Below are 19,920 nucleotides of genomic sequence, written 5' to 3'. Positions count from 1 at the left end.
ATTAATTGCAAAAATTTTCAGCTAACAAATTACTGCAAAGCACGGATATGCACACACCTATTTCATATATTTTCAATTCATTATGTGTTGTTTGTGAAAAATCCATTAATTTAGAAAATAAGCAAACCAATGAAAAAGTGCTATTTTTCGCTTTCAATTAAAAAGTTATATGTGCCGTATTCATATGCGTACAGTTTCACATAATCTATCACGTAAAATATTGTAATGGTTTAACCCCAGTTTCGCGCCGACATTTAAAATTTCTTCCCTCCATAAATATGTAAAAACTGAAAAACAGGGGGAAGGAAATTTCGTATCGGCAAAACTTTGGTGAGGGGGGGGGGGAGGACAGCATTCTAATTTCATTCATTAATTTGTTTCTCTGCTTAAGTATAAACAAACAACATAGAACCTGAAAACAGAAAGCCCAATGAGCCAAATCTGCTTGCATGCGCAGTCGCTGTGGCAAATTTGTGATATCCGCGATTTAACGTCTAGTTGCAACTGTTGGATATGTTTTAGACTTGATTGAATTTCATTTCCTAAGACAACTTTGGAATAACTGTTAGATCTGTTCTAACCTTGCAATTGCAGTCCGAGATAAACAAATTCTTTGAGCTGAGAGTAAGTACATAATAATTTAGGGAAAATTAGTGATTTTCAAACTTCAATTACTCCGGCCCATGATGTCCCTGGGGGTTGAATTTTTGTATATGTACTCAATGGACACCCAAGAATATGTATACAAAAAATCATTACCATAGCCCCCCGGGGGGCTGTGATAGAACCCCGGGAAGGTACAATTTGGGGGGTAAAAACGAGGGGGGGAGGGAAGGGGGGGGGGGTCAAATGGCACAAAAGGCACATCAGTAGGGCACAAGGAATGTGTGTGCGAAATTTCAGCTTGATTCCTTTTTTCGTCTGGGCTGTAGCCCTGTTAAAGAAAACGAAAACTTTTTTGAACAGCGATTTTATAACTTTAATACCTCCTCCCCCTGATGGTCCAGGGGATTGTATTTTGGTTTACGGCGTCAGGGGCCACTAGAGATTGAGTGTACCAAAAATCAACTCCGAGGGTCTTCATGGGGCTGAGATACAGAGGGGTGAAAAACCCAAAAAACCTGAATTCGTTCTGTCGTGTAATCTTGTTCTTGGTCGCTTTTATTTCCTTTCGTCTTTGGCGTTGGATTTGCTTCTGTTGGCTGCTGTCGTTTGGTTTCCTTGGCGGGGCGGGACGCTCCCGCGTCCCGTAATAAAGTGCCAATTTCTGATGTATCGTATTACCCTGCATTAGCGGGCATGCCGCGAAATTCGTGGGCCACCAGATTTTCAATAACACTTGCCTGGTCTTTTCCGGCATGCCGGAAAAATCGAGGTTATGAAAAAAAAAAAAAAAATAATAATAATAACAACACTAGAAAATACATGTTCAACTTAAAAAATAATATAAGTTCAACACCTATCTTGTTAGTATTAATAAACATTTTAATTTTGTAAAAATATTAACTAACAATGTCATTTGTAGTTTTATCAAGAATAATATTATTCAATAACGAATGATTTTATATAAATTAAATTAAAACTAAACAAACATTTAAGCAGTAGGTTATCGCCCCTAAGCCAGAGCTAAAAAATTACCATAGCAATTCAATAAAAAAAAATTAAACTTACCTCTCTAAAATGAACCAAAAACGAATTACAGTAACAATAGTTTGCTTTCTGATTGCAAATGAATGGGAAAATTTGCATTAGTTTTGTTGCAACATAATCCTCGAATTTATCCGGCATGCCGGAAAATTCGAATTTCATGGCATGCTGGTCAACCTCGCTTTTTTCCCGACATGCCGGATAATGCGGGGTAATACGGTAGCATTAAATAAGGACGAAATGCTGTCACTGTAGCCTTTGTCTATTACTATTACAACAGTTTCTTTCGTGTCTCTTTCGGAAAATCTTCAAAATATATTATCTGACTTCCTTTCTTCTAGGGATGTCGACATTTTGAAATGTGGAAAAATATTATAACATTTTAGCAATGAAACAATAGAAAAAAAAGTTAATAGAATAAGTACGAAATTAATATATTTATTTGATATCATGTAGCTATAAAAGTCATCATTCAATTCAAGCATCCTTATTTTGTTGGTGCTGGTCTTTCAAACTTATTTTATTATTGTTTGCATCAACAGGCTATTGGTAATTGAATGTAATAAATGTATAAATTCTCCATTTTGAGTAAAAGGTAACATGAGAGTAGTTAACATTGTGCCTCACTGTTCCCTCATTGCAAAATATAAACTCAATAGCTGCTCTTCTCAGACGAAGAAAATTAACAACATTATTCTACTTCTAAAATGAACGTTAGCTACTTGGCTAATGTAAGATTAATAATAGTACTCTGTAAAATTTATGTAACAGTTTAGAAACAGTACAACAAACAATAGAGATATTTGAATTCGATGGGTTCAAACTCTGATGACATGGTTATTTTTCTTACATGATACTTGAAAGCAATTTTTTTTCTATGATATTGTCCACAGTATGTCGATTTGACTTTTCAAAAGTTTTTCTAGGCTGGAAATATCCAAACAGAAAATGAATTGCTGCTATTTGACCGACTAAAACTACTAATTCACACAGACACACACACAAGTAACAAAATCAGTCCTTCCTAAAAAGCACAACTTTTCCTATTTGATATTAAAATTTAAATAATCAAGTTAAACCCTACGGGATCCCGGGATCCCGAGGGATTGGCTCCTCACAATCCCGAAATCCCGCGGGACTGAAATAGGCACGGGATTGATGATCAGCTGATGCGAAGCTGGACTGATGCTCAAAAACTTAGGATATTTGCTAGGGAGCAGCATCTGTATGTTATGACTGTTGGCTCTCTAGGTATAATTCTTTTTGAAAAAAGGGCACTGCGTAACTAAAACGTGCCCCGTTCTACCATAGACATCGGATTATTAATTTGAAGAATGAAACAATTCATTTAACACATTTTTCTAGCTTCTAAATTATGCAGTCATATTTTATTTTATAGCACTCATACAAACTTTAATTAGTTCTGTCTATTTATGTTTGGTCAAAATAGTTATCTGATTACATTTTTCAACTAAGAAATGTAAAAAAAAAAGAAAGAAAGAAATCAATACATCTGTCTTTTCAAAGAAATGGACAGTTATTTTTGAAACATCCTGAATATTATAACAGTAATCCCTTTATATTTTTCTTTTCGTTCGGTATCAATTTTTCAAGTAATCTTAATACAAGGATAATTTTCCAAATAGATTATTTTAGTAATGAGCACCTTGGAAATCTAACAAAATAAGAAGCAGTGGGCAACAGATTTATTCAAAGTTTGATACCCTAAGGGGAAAACGTAAAACTTTAAAAGTTGCACAAATACTTTTAAACTAATCAAATCTATCTTTACTATTTTCATGAAGCTAAGGAACATTTATTCGAGCGTTACTGATCTTATAATAAAAAGTTTTCTAGAACAAAAGAGATCCTTCACTAACTCTCTACGTCTCAGGAGAAAAATTCTCCATTGTTAAGTTTTAGAGTTGGTCTCGATTTATTCTATCAACATTATTTAATTTGAGATTGAAAGAGATGATATCGTAATTTATTTAAGCTTAATGTAAAGAGATTATAACAAAAAACGTTTACTCTGATGAAATTAACGAATTTTACAATGGACGCTTCATACCTAATCATGGTCATCCAACTTTTCGGTGATAGCATGTATATTTAAAAAAAGTTTCACTATAATTTGCACTTCTTAATAAAAACAAGAGAAATTAATTAGCTAACACAAAGGTGTTATGCGGTCTGCTATTGAAGAACACATTTACTAAAGCATATTTAGTGCTCCTTTCAAATAAAAATTAAATTCCTGACAGGATAGCTGAAAATTACTTTGCTAATTAAATTATATTAGTTTAAAAGCTGGGATTTATTCATAAGAAAAAAAAAAGAAATTTTTAAAGGAGTGAAAAGGGCCAGGCAAACATAAAATACAGTTACATTCAATAATATAAATTCGAAACTTTGCATGATTCAAATTTTTGTCAGTGATCGAGTCTCTAACCTCTTTCAAAGTTTTGTCATTGTAGGTTGAATTCCTCCTCTAGGTGATACAACTGTGTTGGGGGATAGCGGGACGAAATATCTAAAAATGCAACATTTCAATTCTAAGCGGGACGTATCGAACGTACATTTTTCACATTTTTATCCAAACCTTTTAAATGAAGACTAACGAAACAAGTACTGGCCTATTCTGGTATAATTTCTCATTGTCTAATCGTTAATTGGAGACAACATTAAAAGAGTGAATAAAAAAAAAGCTAGAAACACCGGATTCGAAATATTTCTGATCGCGTAAAACTTCGCGCTCGTTTTCAAAAAATAAATGACGTATAAGAAAATTAAAAGCAAATTTCTATTGACCAATTTTATTAGAAAAAAACAACGGTTAATAAAAATCGTACTCTAAAACCAACTCTTTACAAAAATTGCTCGTAAATGCAAAACTTCTCATACAAATATATAAATACGCACATTTCTGATAGCAAACATGTTTATTACATTTCATTTTTTTACTTTTTAAAACGCTTTTAACTTCGAAAAATGCTACAAAGAGTTCCCATTTTCTCTTTGGAAAGTAGACGTTAGGCTTACAAGCGAATTTTCGATTAATATTTCCTTTCAAGGAAAAACAATCGTTTTTATTCATTTTAGTTGTTATTCTCTCCCCCCCCCCCCCCCCAGAAAAAAAAAGAAGAGGAAAGAAGTCGCCGTTTCTACAATGAATCGCAAAATAGTAGGTTTTGTCCATTATTTCGGCTAAAATAACCGCTGTTGTCGCCGATGTATCGAAATAGTCGCTTAAGTCGTCTTTCAAGTTTCCTGTGGTAGCCCCTGTTGCACCCATACATAAAAGTGATAAAATATATGTAGCAGCTTCAATAGAAAATATTAAGATCTTTCTTTGCAAAAATGAAACGAGAAACGTAAACTGGTGCAACATTTTTATTTCACAACTAAGTAATAAATTTCCACGCGGAACGAATACCACGTCCACTTGCCATCGAGAAAACATGTTTCCGCATCAAGCATAATGAATACGCTTCACAACAAGGCCTTGAAGATGATGAATTATCACGTAAACTTTCTCTAATCAATCACGGCACGTAGAAGAGTACCCCCATCATCAATTTCAAGCTCAGAAAGAGCTCAAATTTCGATTTATCCTCCGGCACGGGTATTCTTTTCCAACAATCTAAAATAATTTGGGAGATGGGGCTATATCCGTGATGATGCGCTTTTAATATTCGGGAAATGTTTGCATTTCACATAAGCGTTGTCTGGAATGGATCAAACCGGGATGGATAGTGCTACGCACTGAGTAGTACGTTATGAAATAATTACGCGTTCATCTGTCAATCGATTAAATGGCTTTAATGATAACATGCAATGGTTAAATTACAAAATTTCAATATTATGGGGCCATTCCTTATTTAAAGATTGAAATTACGTATTTCGTAAGCGGAAAAAAAGTTCTTTTTTTTTTTTTTTTTCAGATCTGCAGAAACATTAAATGAATTAATTAGAGCGAAAAATGCAAACAATGTGTATTATTTCATAAGAGTGTTTTCTTGTCTGTACACCGTACCTTCCATAAAGGGGAGATTGGGGTAATGGCAGTCACTTAAAAGAAAATGAATATTAATTTTTTTTTTTAAAAATTGAAATGCATTCATGTAAAATTGCTTACACATATAGTATATTTCACCTATTGAAGACTCAAATTTAGCCTTAATTAATCTTATCTATTGGTATTATAAAAAAAAAAAATATTTCAAAATCAGCTTTGACCGGTATTACCCCTACCCTGTGGTAATGGCAGTCGGTAATGTAATTTACTACTTAATGGTTGTAAGATAAGAAATATGAGGATTTTCAACGACATAAACACATTAAACTGAAATCTTTATATTTATGTTATTACATAGTTCCGCTTATAAGATATTACAAAAATTAATTGAAAGTATGGACATAATAATGAAGTCAATGGTTAAATAAAAAACATCTTTCCAGGGTAAAAAAGGTATTACAAGTCACCTACTCCATCACAAGTCGAAATACGGCATCAGTTTAAAGATTTTTTTTTACTGTAATTGGCGAAAAATGAACAAGCAATTCATAGTTTGGCTATTTTTTGAAAAGTTACATTTAAGAAAATTGGAGAATCCTTGCCTGAAAGTTGCGTCTCGCAACTAATTACGATTTTACGATAAATTGACTATGTGATAACTAATAAGAGACTCCGATTGGAGTGTGTCCGAGCACAAATGTTTCGCACATACAGTTGGTAGCAATAAAGTTGTATATATGTGTTTCAGGGTTAACAAAGAACCCCCCCCCCCTTTTTTTTTTCTTTTGCAGCCAAGCGAATTTCAGGATAATGAAAATCAAAAATGTTCAAAACTCTTTTGCATTGCATTTTTTAAAAATATTTTTGTGCGTTTATTCCGTTGATTTTCTACATTATTATTTCTTCACAAAGGTTAAACCTGTATTTTAGCTTTATTAACATGCATTGCAGTTGCACCATATTTTTTCATCAATTTTGCTAAGTTCAAATTTTGTATGTGAAGAGTCTGCGATGCTTTATCTACTATGTCTTATGATCTTTAACTGAAGATATAATAATACATTTTCTTCTTTGCTTTCTTCTGTTACAACCTTTTTCCTCGTATTTAAAATATAAATGGTTATAAAGTAGGCATGATTATAAAGTGACACGTCCAATAATCCGGACGTATATTATTGAAATACATATTTCAGATTTAAAAAAAAACGATGAAACATCAAACAAACTTCATTGCAAAATCTTCTCTGAACAATATTAAAACATAATATAAACATTTGAAATCATTAATAAAATATCATATATTTTTTAAAAACCAGAAAAAAAAAAAAAAAAAAAAAAATTCACTTTTGCGACGAGAATCGGTGGTTGGGAAAACGAGCCAGTCCCATTCTCTCAATCCCTATGTCTTAATGTTGAATTGCCTGACAATGCCAAAAAACGTATGTGCAAAGTCATAATATTCCTGCAAATTGATCGTTTTAGAAACAAAATGAAATAGCAGTTAAAACGTATAAAATGTAACCACAGGAATATGAAAATTAAAGCAACCTTCAGAAAAGTAATTAAAAACTACATGAAAAAAAAAGATATGAAACAACATTAAATAGCAAGTCATATTCTGGAAATTTAAATGAAAGAACATAGTAATGCTGTTCAAATTAAATGAAAATAACTTTATTTTCGCATCATTTTTATTTTTGTTACGCTGGATCTTTAATGAAGCTAGTGATGACAGAAAATAGATTTTTGCCTAAGAACTCAAATGAGAAAAAGATATAATAAAAATAATAAATAATTAGCAAGGATTTATAGATATTTTGAATAGCGAAAATAATAAATCGTATTGACGACTAAAGAAAGAGAATAGTGTTTTACTAACTACTTTCTTGAAATTATAACGAGCTAGAACTTAAAATTGTTTTAGTTAATGCAGAAACACAACAACTATTTCTTTGATCACTCTATATAGGATTAACTCAACTTCTCTAAGACTCATGAAACATAAAAACATTGGGTTAAAAAAAATAAACAAGCTCATTAGCAAAGAGCAAAGCAGAGAAACTGCGTGAATAGTGAACATTGCAAGAAATGAGATAGTAAAGAAAGAAATAAAAATCCCTGTAATGATGAAAAATATTAATTTCCAGAGTTACCAGTTTCAAGTACACTTCCAAAAGTTGTTTACGTTTAAATACTAAGCAAATAAGCTCTGTTGATAAAATACTAGGTCGTATCAATGAAAAGAACTTCAATTATTTTTATATCATTAGTTATTTCTAATACAAATTCTTGCAAATAAAATATATGGATTGAGACACGCAAAAAAGCATAAAGCACCTTATTAAAGCAGTTTTTCCACAACTAACCCAAAAACGTGAAAGAAATTTTAAAAATGAAATGCCTTGAGAAATTAACCTAGACAATTTTCCTAAAAGACAACCAGTAGTAAAATAACAAAATTATTTAAGTCAGAATTTTTTTTTTAAATATGAATTTAAACTTACATCTTCTATACAAAACCTTTCCCATGAATATTTAAATATAATAATAACTTTTTTTAAAGTCTAAGTAAAGAATATTCGCAAAATAATAGAAACACACTACGTAGAATTATTGGAGGAAAATTTTTGTGAACCACGAAAACTAAAAAATATCTATACATGGTTAGCATAATAGAATATCCCGACTTTAAAAAAAATATATTTCACAAACTATTACGCTTAGCACCATAAATGATACATAAAAATAAAGATAAACATTGCAAGTTTTTTTGAACGTACGTGATTACTTAAGCGTATGATTGACCGCGTTGGGCGTAGGGGGCACTATTACAAGGATTTTTTTTCAATGAATTTTCTAAATTTTATGTTTTAACTTAGGAAACTTTTGGCACTGTGGTTTGATGAAGAAGTTACTGGAGTAAAAATTGGTATATTCAGTTGTTGCTCAGTTTGTATTTTTATCTGTTAAAAAATTATTTTTGAGTCCAAGTCGGTTGCGTAAACTTGCCCCAGAAACAGGGCACGTTTACGCATATTTATTTTGACACCTAACGTGGTTCTGTTAGTGTTTTGAACATAATGTGTTACCATTGTTAAAATAAAACAAATCCATTACGGACTGAATATTGTATAAAATAAAAGCTGAACGGACATGAAGACAGCACTACATGATTCGAAGCTATAAGATACGAATTTGTAATCCAATTCAAAATTAAATCGTGATTTTCAAAACAAAATAGCCTGAAGATACTAAAAAGTTTTGAGACAGTTCGGAGAAAAAAACCACCAAGGCACGTTTAGAAGTAAGACAGAGTAAGAACGTGCGTAAAAATGCTCAGACGTCAACGCGGAAAACTTGCCCCGTCGCCAAGTCTGGATTTATTTTTAACGTTTAAAAAAATTTAATAACATTTCAATCCATGCAAATACAATTCTCAAAAAAGGATGAAATTCTGCTGATTTTTATATATTTGTTCTTTTTTAGGATAGTATTATTTATTCACAATAAGCTTCAAAACGTTCAACTCAAAATTTACTCGACTTGGTAGAAAACAGATTATTCTTTCTGCATGCTATACCGAAGCTCGGCTAATGCTCAAAAACTTGTGAATATATTTAATAGTTAGCAACATCAATCTGTTATGACTGTTGGATCTACAGTTAAAATTACAGGGTTTTTTTCTCCTTGAATGACAAGTTATCCAAACCATCGAAACAGTTATTATCCTTTATGTTATGCAATTACTCGTTTAAATTATGCAATTAACATTACAACAATTCACCGTTTTAGTTATTCAATCACCATTACTATCATTAATCTTTTATACAGGAATCATTACAATCATAAATGTTATTGTATGTTATTGTTGCAATCTTGCAACATTACAATTAATTATTGCTTTTTGTTACAATCAAAAAGTTACGCAATAATTACAATCAACATTAATCATAATAGTTACCATATATATATATATATATATATATATATATATATATATATATATATATATATATATATTTTCTAATCTTTTTTATTTTCTCCATGTTTTGTTATACAAAAAACAATATTTTATATTAGGCGAAACTTTTTTTTCCTCAGCATCATAAAAATAATAACTTATTTTCTGAATAACTTCATTACTTAGAGTTTGAACCTTTTTTTTTTTAACCTTAGCATAAAAGGCTCTTTTCATTCAATAGTTTTTGAGATTTGTTAACCAAGTTCACTGATGTACCGAAGAAGAAAAAATAGCAAGTTCAAGACTCGGGAACGACAGTCAATATTTGAATTTGATCCTCTGTTTCAACCTTTTAAAATTGTTCTTTTAATTTATACATTAGGTTAACACAATCACAACGTTTCTATTTGTATTCGGTTTCTTCTTGTTTTTGATTAGAAGTAAAAAGTCAATAGTAGGAGGGGGTTTTTTTTGCCATATTTTGGAATCTGTTTGCACTACTCTTTCATCATTTTTTTTGCTGCCAAACTTTAAGGGAGAACATTCTAATAGCTCACAGCTTCTGTTTTGATTCGCAATGATTTTTTTTATTACTTTAATCACCTGGTGTGTAATCGCTCTTTGGAAATGTGATTTGATTATCACCATTTTAAGCAGGTACAAAGGGCTCATAAAACTTAGGTTTTCTCCAATGATCAGTAGATCTTAGGTTTTTGGGATTTCGTCTGAAATTCTTAAGTTTTGGACCTTATTGATGAAAAAGATACATTTTAAATATTTTGCCGATAAAACGAAATATTTTCACAAAGATATATTTTTCGGCAAAGCAATTTAGACTGTACAGAACAAAAAAAAAAAAAAAAAAAGAGCGAGAAAAAGAGAAAACTGACAAAAAACTTCCTTCTACTGTCCATGCATATAATTGTCGTAACGTTTTCTGCCTATCTATTTGTTTCGTACCATCTGTATAATTGTATAAAAACATTATTATTATTTTATTATTATTATTATTATTATTATTACTTTTGCAGCAGGCAGTTGTTAAACCATTTTTTAAGGTAATTGATCCAAAGGAATAACTGTTGAGGAACCAATTCTATGCTTATATGATCTTCATTCCATGGTTTTCTTTCTCGAATCTTGGAAATTTTATGAGTTAAATCCTGTGTTTTGAGAAAACGCCTTGGCAGCCAAGTCTGGTACTAGTTTAAACAATTAATGTATTTTTTAAAGATTGAAAAGGCATTTTTGAAGCTATATTTGCATTGAAATATGAAGAAATAATATTTCGCGCTTATTGGCCATGGTCGAAATGGAAAAGAAAATCCAGACGTTTCGTCAAGCCCCGCGGCTGACATCCTCAGTGGTTGAGTTCGGTGCGACTGATAGCTGCTCCGGTCGCTCTGACATTTAAGCAAACTGCTGGTTGCTTATTGACTTGAGGTTTATTGACGCCAGTCGTGAAAACCTTATGCAGTCTTCATTTACATTAGCTTTGTGGAATTTGCAACATAGTCACTAACTATTCTTGAAAAGCTGGTACCATTTTCAAAGTTACAAATTTTGTTAGTAGAATTAAAAGTTCCCTTTTGGTTATCCTTTAGCTCAAAACGCATGTTAAGTTTCCTTGAATGTATTCTACTTGAGTTGGCGTTGGTCTTCTTTAAAGTGATGGTCGACGGAGAAGACTTCCGGTAAATCAAAACATGACAGCAGATCCGTTACATGTTACAGTAGTATAACAAACAGAAATTAAGGTCCAAATAAAATAAGTAAAAATAAACTTTTTTATGATGAGTAAAAAAATAATTTCGCGTGACTGATTATTGATGTAACTTATAATGATACAGGGAGGGGGGAGGGCGGTCAAGGTACAAAATAGACACTAATGGCATAAAGTAAATGACATGAATGCACAGGAAGTATTCTAGCGGAAAGGGAAAACCGTTTTGAAATAAGAAGAACAGATCCGTAAAGGCCAATAACTTTTTTCACTGTCACGTGACATGTCTCTAAATCTCTATTTGCTCTATAATTCATTAACAATCCATTGTTGGCGCAACGATGTAGTAGAGCTATGCAAATCATTTCAGCATACAACGATAGTACCATATCAATTTTATTGGAAATCGATAGGGGGACGAAGTACCACTTTATGATCTCTCCCTCCTCCAAACAAAAAAAAAAAAAAATATGAAGCTGGAAGCAACCCTGTGATATGTCCATTGTACGAGTATGACTCCTCTACGGGAGGAGGACATTATTAATGTATTTTAAATTTTAAAAAAAAGGACACAGAACCCCCATAAGAGTAATAAGAAAATAATAATATACGTTCCTTTTACAAAAATGACAAACGAAGTTGCGTAAAAAACCGTGTTGAAAGCGTCAAAATATATTTGAAAAAAATCTATGTCCCAAGAAATTAATAATATCTTGGGACATAGATTTTACTTAGAATGCAGTTCTAAATAATAATTATTCAGAACTGCATTCTAAGTAATATTATTCGCAGGAGAGTACATAAATAAAAAAAATTCCTAGAGCGGTGTTACGCATTACCAAGAAACTATATTTAAAAATTTATGAAAAATATAGAATGCTTTTCGAAAGAACAAAGGATTTCCTCACAGATAATGCAAAATATTAATTTTTAAGATCTTCAGAAGGCTTTTTTTTTCAGTTAAAGAAGAAGCTCATTAATTTCAGTAACAATGAAATAAGCTTGCTTTTATAAATCGCTATTATGCGATGCTGTCATCAGACATAAAGGAATGGAGATCGTTTGGACAAAGAAAAATTAATTCAATTACAATCTGTTGTATTAGTCTCGAAATCAAAGGCTATTGTTAAACATTGAAACGACGGAAAAATTAAATTCGGAGTCAGTGTATCGATTTTTAGTATGAATAGGCGAACAGAATTTATAGGAAATAATACCTCCTTTGTAAATTTCAAGAGAGAAACAAGTTTAATACATTTTGACCGAAGTTCTTAATCAAAAACAAAAGATTCTCCATATGCTAAAAAATTGCGAATTTTTTACAAGATATTTTGATTTAATCAGTAAAATATTTTTCATTGAGAAGTATTAATTTCAAAAATCGTTTCAGAACATATTACATTTTTTAGAGACATTCTATTCTTCATTAAAACGAAAAAAAAAAATAATAAAACAAAATAATAATATAAAAAAGACAAGGGTATTTTAGAAAAAAAAAAACATATTCTTTTGCATAGTTCGATTTCAGAGTCTGAGTAATTACCAGACATATATGAAAAAAAAAGCTACTTCAGGGACAGTCAAAACACAGACGCAAGGAGTAGCTTTATAAAAACCACTGAAAATTCCAAGAAATTTGATGACATCAAACTGATTTTAAAACAATTGATTATTTTTAAATAATACAATTGATATCTTGAATCAATTATTTAGAAAAAAAAAATCACATTATAAACTAATTTTTTAAAAACAAGATTTTGTCCTAAAATTAACACTTTGAAACTAAACAATGGAATGATTTTGTTATGAATTCCTCCCCACTCGCTTTTCATTATGATTGCATTTTTTAAACGTTCACTAATGTACAATCAGTTATCAGACTGCTGCATTTATTTATGCATCATTAGGGGAGGCCGACGTTAGTTGTTACACGGGGTAAGTTGTTACATTCGAATTTAAAATTAACCGCCAGAAGAAACTCATGTTCCTTGAAGTAGATGATAGCACTCATCCATTAGCATTCCCTGACGATCACTGGAGTGCTTGCAGTCAGTAGCAGGGAGAGTGCTCAAGTAAAACGGTTTTTTGATTCTGAAAATAATTTTTCTTTCCGTTGTTATTTTTCTATTTGTGACGAAGCCGTTGCAAATAACGAATTTAATTCTATACCATGTGAAAGCCTACATCTTCAGGTAAGTGCTAACATATTTAAAAGTTTTGTACAAAGATATAATACCAGTAATAGGTGCCCAGAATTAAAGTCGTCATATGGGGCAAGTTGTTACAATTTTGTTGGAGTTAGTTGTTACAAGTAACAACTTGCCCCATGCAAGTTTTAATTTAATATTATGTTTTCTTTTTAAATGTGATATAGCGGGGGAGTATAAAAACAAGGGGCAAAACACCTAACGAAACATACTTGGATATGGCTAAAGAAGTAATTGCAGGTAGTTCATTACAAAAGACAGTCGATGAGTTTCATGACACTAGAGAGATTCTGCAGTTAGATGAAAAATGCTAGTGGTGGTAAGTAGTATTTCCGATCTGTTATATTTCATGATTTAAGTCATTTAAACTACTGTAGTTGAATGACGATTGTAATAATAATAATAATAATTCTGATCTGTTTCATTCTATGATTTAATTTATTGTTAATATGCATGGTTAAATAAATAATAATAATAATTACAACAATGATAATAATAATAATGTATTATTCAAATGTAGATCTTTCTCCAACGCTGCAGGCAGTGCAGAAGTGAAGACGGTTCGCAAGCGAAAACCATGGGTCAGCGCCACTTTAACACATACACCAGTAAAAAATGTTTTGCAAGCCGAAGCTGGGAAACAATAATCTGGGAAAGGGAAATTTTGTCTAAGAGAGAAGAGAAAGGCAAAAAAAATAATAATAATAATTTGAATTTTGTCATTTTGAATTTAAATCATGTTTTTCGCAATCACGAGTGTGTGTGTGCATGTAGGCGTGTGTTTGTGTGTGGGGGGGGTATGTGTGTTTGTGTGTAGGGGTATGTGTATGTGTGTAGGCATGTGTGCTTGCGTCTGTGTGCAGGCATGAGTGTGTGGGTAGTTGTGTATATGAGTGTTAGTGCGCGTGGGGGGCGGGGTATGTGTATGTGTGTGTAGGCATATGTGTTTGTGTCTGTGTGCAGGCGTGAATGTGTGGGTAGATGTGTGTGTACATGTGTGTGGTTATGTGTATAGTTGTGTAAGTATGCACGTGTGTTTAGGATATGGATGCAACCTGGAGACGGTTTTCGCTAGAGGAGCAGCATCTTGAGGACCGACCGACGGTGATGCTGCAGAGAATGACGGGGGGAAATAAAATCATAGGACATCAAAACAGTCAAATAAAAGCAATAAGCAATCGTGATTGCTCAAAAAAAAAAAAAAAAAGCAAGAAGGTGCGTCCAAAACAGTGCGTCCTTCGGATGAAGATAATGAAGACTGGTTCCGCACAGAGTGCTCTAAACCGTACTCTGAGTCCAAAAAACCAACAAAACGGCTTCAATGTCGCATGACCGATGTGCTAAGTTTGATAATTTATATGCTTGTAAAAATTGTAATTCGGACAATGATAATGATTAGAATAAGTCATTAATGAAGTAAATCTGTAAAGCCAAAAAGTTTTTAATTTTTAACGTAGTTAAGAATTTTTAAAATTTAAGAGAATAAACCGCAAAATATGCAAAATTCATTTTGTTACTAAAATATATCTCATGTAACAACTAACCCCATATACTGTAACAACATGCCCCGTGGTGGGGTAAGTTGTTACAATCTACATCTATTCAAAAAAACTTGAGAAATATTTTGGAGTAGTGGCTTCTAATCATTTTAAAAAAAAATATGTTATGAATGTTAAACAATCTAGATGCATTTTAAAGTTTCACGTGTGTAAATAATTGAAGTAGTTTAGCGTAAAAAATATTGAAAACTAGTGTAACAACTAACCCCGGTCTCCCCTACTAAAAATTTCTGACATTAGAGATCACTTCGATATGAAATTATTCTTAATATTACACAGGGAGTCATCTTGGTGCATGGGTATTTGGAGCTGATTTCCCTATGAATTTTGGTAAATAAGACATCAGTTGTGGCACAAGATCTCAAATTTCTAGGATATAATATTGAAACCTAAGTGACATAGGATGCATACCTAATTATTGTCTCGGAAATTGTCGACAGCGAACAGGCATCTTTTCATTAGTTTTTGAGGTTGAATAATTTTATTAACGGAGCAAAATTTGAAAAACATGCATTTTATAATAGAGGTATTTTCAAAAATCAAACAGAAATGGGTTACATACATACTGGTTAAAACCATTTCAGAGACAACCTAAGCCGGTAAGAAACTGGATAATGAGTTTTTAAACAATAGAATGGAGTTATAGAATTGCTAGTGGTGAAGAGATTGCTCAAGTTAAAAGCATCTCTTTACACAGAAATAATACACGAAAATGAACGTAATAAACGCACACATCACTATAAAATTAAAGAGGTCATTTGAAAATAACCGTTTCATTTTGTTTTCAATTAAAAGGTCACTACTGTTTGCACTAATTAAGGTGTTTCTTGGTCAGCCATAAATGCATCAGCAGTTATGTTGTTATTTGACATTTTTTTGTGCCGATTTCCTCTTTTATTAAAACTATATTTTGAAAAATGGGATTGTTTCCTTCAGTCAAAAGAACAACTTTTAGTCACTGAAATATATAGAATGAACATGGAGCCAGAAAACACTTTTATTTTCCTAATAGTTATTTTTTATTTAATTTTTTATCATGTCCGATTTTGGAAATGAGCGTCATCTTTATGACGTCACAAAAGATATATTTGGCACGCTACTTTATTGGCGTGCTGAATTTTTACGTATTGTTAAAAAAAGGTTGACAAAAATTGTTAACTTTTTTTACGCATTGTTAAAAAAAAGGTTGACATTAAACAGTAATATTAATAGCAATCATAATGAGAATTTTTAATAAAGGTTTTTCTGAAGCAAACATGGAATTCATTAGTAATATTTCGCTATAAAATTTTTATCTTAAATTCGCTATAAAATTTCATTTTATTTGATTGCAATATACTACGCTGTACGTTGATGGCATCAATGAATGGCATTTCATCACTTTTGATGTCATGGGCAGAAGCGTAAAAATAAAATTGAATCTGTGCACCAATTAAAATTATTTTTAAAATTAATAAACTTAGTCAAACGGTTTTTAAAAAAAACTAGTTAAAATCTATGTTTTTAAGCAAGCTCTTTCAGGAAAAAAAAATACTTTTAAAATTTCGGAAACAACCCCATTCTACAAAATAACATGTTTAAACTATAAGGAAAATTGGATTAAAATGTGCACCGAACATATTTTCCCCCAAAAAATTCTTTCAAGTCAAAATTATGTCAGTCGTAAAAGAAGAAATTGACCAATAAAATGTCTCATCTACCAGACATTTTAGAAAAAGAAACCAACAGAGTACTTCCTTAGAATTGAAACGGTGTCAATCGTTTTCCGTAATGTTAGTACATCTTCTGAATGCTTGACCACTAAATAAATGACCGCCATTTCTTTCATGACGTTACATTACTAAAGTTAGAGATTGCTGTATCTTTACGAAAAGATATCATTAAAATCTTATACATATAAAATCTGAGTATCTATTTATCTATCTATCTATCTATGTCCAAGCTTCTTCTCCCGAACGACAGTGAACTGACCATCGAACCAGGTATCGATGGATTCGTAATCCTCCCGTTTTCATGTTTGGCTATTTAACATAATTCTCCGATAATAATTAGCGGAGATATCAATTAAAAACTTTTAATTATGACTCTTAGATCTCAAAATCAAATCACTATTTTTCGAAGGCTTTCCTCCATTCAAATTATTATTCAGTGCTTCAACTCAACTTTCCGGATGAACGCTTTTATTAAAATTTACAGCGTGAAGAAAATCATTGAGATGAAAGATCTGTTGCCATTTCTTCTTCTCGAATATAAAGAAATAAAATTAGGCTTTTGTTTTAAGGCTTTTCCTGTAATCAGGTGTTTAAGTTGTTTACTTTTCGATTATTTTGCCGTAATCTGCAGCAAAATTTTGCTGTTTTTTTTTTTTTTTTTGTTTTTGTTTAAGCCTGATTGTTAAATACGCGTCACATGACATAACTTTCATTTTAGAGGAGGACCGTGCACGTCGTAAAGTAAATGAGTGATTTACAAGTTATTTGAGTTCTTTGAGGGTTTGTACCTGGAAAACGGATTGATGTAATTCTTGTACGACCATGTGGATAGAATCCATCCAAATATTTATCTGAGTGGTATGTTGCATTAATAAACACCCGGGCAACGCCGGGTAGTAGACTATTTTATGTAAAAAGCGGATTGTTATTGTGCATAAATATTTCCGATATAGTCTATCAGATGTAATTCAGTTTAACGTGAGTAAGGATTATAGTTGATAATGCATATATTTTCCCCTTTTGTGCTGACTGAAAATGTACTCATAACTTGTATCATTGATAACGATTATTAACGTTGATGAGGTGTTTTGGCAAAAATATGTTTTACTGGTGTTTTGCAAACCTTGCTTTACGCGCATTTATTTATTCCTTAACGCGTTAGAAACTAGTGTCAGTGTACTACAAAAGCATCAACTGGACTGCTCTTACATTTTTTAGGTAGCCCGTGCAACGCCGGGCACGCAGCTAGTATAGACTATAAGAATGGTTATAAACCTAAATGATTTTTCTTCGAACCTAAACACATTTCTTGTTCATACTGATTGACTTGACAGTTTATTATAAAAATAAATTGTCAAGAAAACAACTTTCTTCATTCACATAAAATTTGATATTTATTGAACAAAGGGGCTGTCCATTAGGGTGGTTCGAAAAAAAAATCCTTTTTTTTTTGTTTCGGAATCGCGTTACCTCTCAAATGTTGTAGCTAAGTATTCTCAATTGGGGAATCCAAAGTCGACGTCTTCAATTCGCTGATAGAGCAAGAAAGTTTGAAAAAATATAATAAAAATTAAATTTTTCAAAAAAAAAAAAAATTTTTTTTAAATATTTTTATGAGACAACAGTCATAAAGTGTCAGTACCTAGCGTAGTTTGAACCTAAAATAATATTTGAAAACTTTTGCTTAAGATCTTTTGTTTGCGCATACACCTTACGTTGGGCTAATATCCCCTGAAATTCGTAACCTTATTTAAGGCGTATGCGGGAACTAAAGATCTTATGTAACAGCTATAAAATATATTTTAGGTTAAAACTACGCTATATACTGACAGTTTATGGATGTTGTGTTACGAAAAAATACAAAAAAACTAATTTTGCTATTTTCTGAAAATTTCAATTTTTTGCATGTTTTTTCAAACTTTCAGTCTCAACTGAAGATGTCAACTTAGATATTTTTTTAATATGCCCCCAATTTAGAATACCAAACTACAATTTTTGAGAGGTAATGCGATTTCGAAATTTAAAAAAAATCGATTTTTTTGAACCACTCTACTGTCTATAAATTGTGTCGCACTCTTTTTTCAACATTTTTGAATTCCACCCTTTGTTACAAAGTGTCACACTTCCGCTTATCCCGTTTCCTTGCCACAAAACACGCTATTTTTCATTAACATATTTAACGTGTGACGTCACCAACTCTTGTTACCCTCTCTCCCTCCCCCGCGAAACAAAGTTACAATTTCATGAATGCCTCTTCCCCATCAAAGCATGATATCAGTCATGTACGAAATCAAAATATTTTTTCGAGCAATCACATTGCATATTGTTTTCATTAGACGGTTTTGATGTTCTTATGATTTTATTTTCCACCCGCCTCTCTCTACAGCACCACCGTCGACCGGCCTCACGATGCTGCTCCTCTAGCGAAAACCGTCTCCAGGTTGCGTCCATATCCTACACACACATGCAACAATGCATACACACCTATACACACACATACATACACACCTACACACACACACGTACACACATATACCTACACACAAACACACCTACACACACACCCACAAACACACACACACCTACACACATATACACACCTACAAACACACACACATACACACACACATACATCTACTCACACCTACACACACACACACACACACCTACACACCTACACACACATATACCTACAAGCACACATACACACATCTACACACACATACACCCGTGATTGCGAAAAACATAATTTGAATTCCAAATGTCAAAATTCAACTTAATTTTTTTTTTCTTTTTACAAATGCCAATAATTGTCGTCTAAGTCATGAGTTCACGACATCTCCACTATTTTAGAAAATATCCTCATATTGAAATAACACAATACAACTTTTTGAATATTCAAAAAGTCCTTGGTTGTTTTGAATTACACAAAGAGCATTCTGATGTATCAAGCAGTCTCATTTCATAGAGATGGTCTCGTAAACAGTCATGTCCAGTGAACCTCTAAAGAGAGCCACTGTAGTCTTCCTAGGATAACTGGGAATCGTTCTAAATCCAAAATATTAATTCGCATTTCAAAGATTATTCGTGCGC

At 32.1% G+C, this 19,920-nt stretch overlaps 1 protein-coding gene across 1 annotated transcript in view; it reads right to left on the bottom strand.

The window, feature by feature from the left end:
- LOC129216415 (TBC1 domain family member 2B-like) overlaps positions 1-19,920 on the bottom strand; it is a 377,979-nt gene that overhangs the window by 60,765 nt on the left and 297,294 nt on the right. The window lies entirely within an intron of this gene.

This window comes from Uloborus diversus, chromosome 2, assembly GCF_026930045.1.
Source record: "Uloborus diversus isolate 005 chromosome 2, Udiv.v.3.1, whole genome shotgun sequence".
NCBI lineage: Eukaryota > Metazoa > Arthropoda > Arachnida > Araneae > Uloboridae > Uloborus > Uloborus diversus.
The sequence above is the reverse complement of the archived record's forward strand: the minus strand, read 5'-3'. Positions and strand labels throughout refer to the sequence as shown.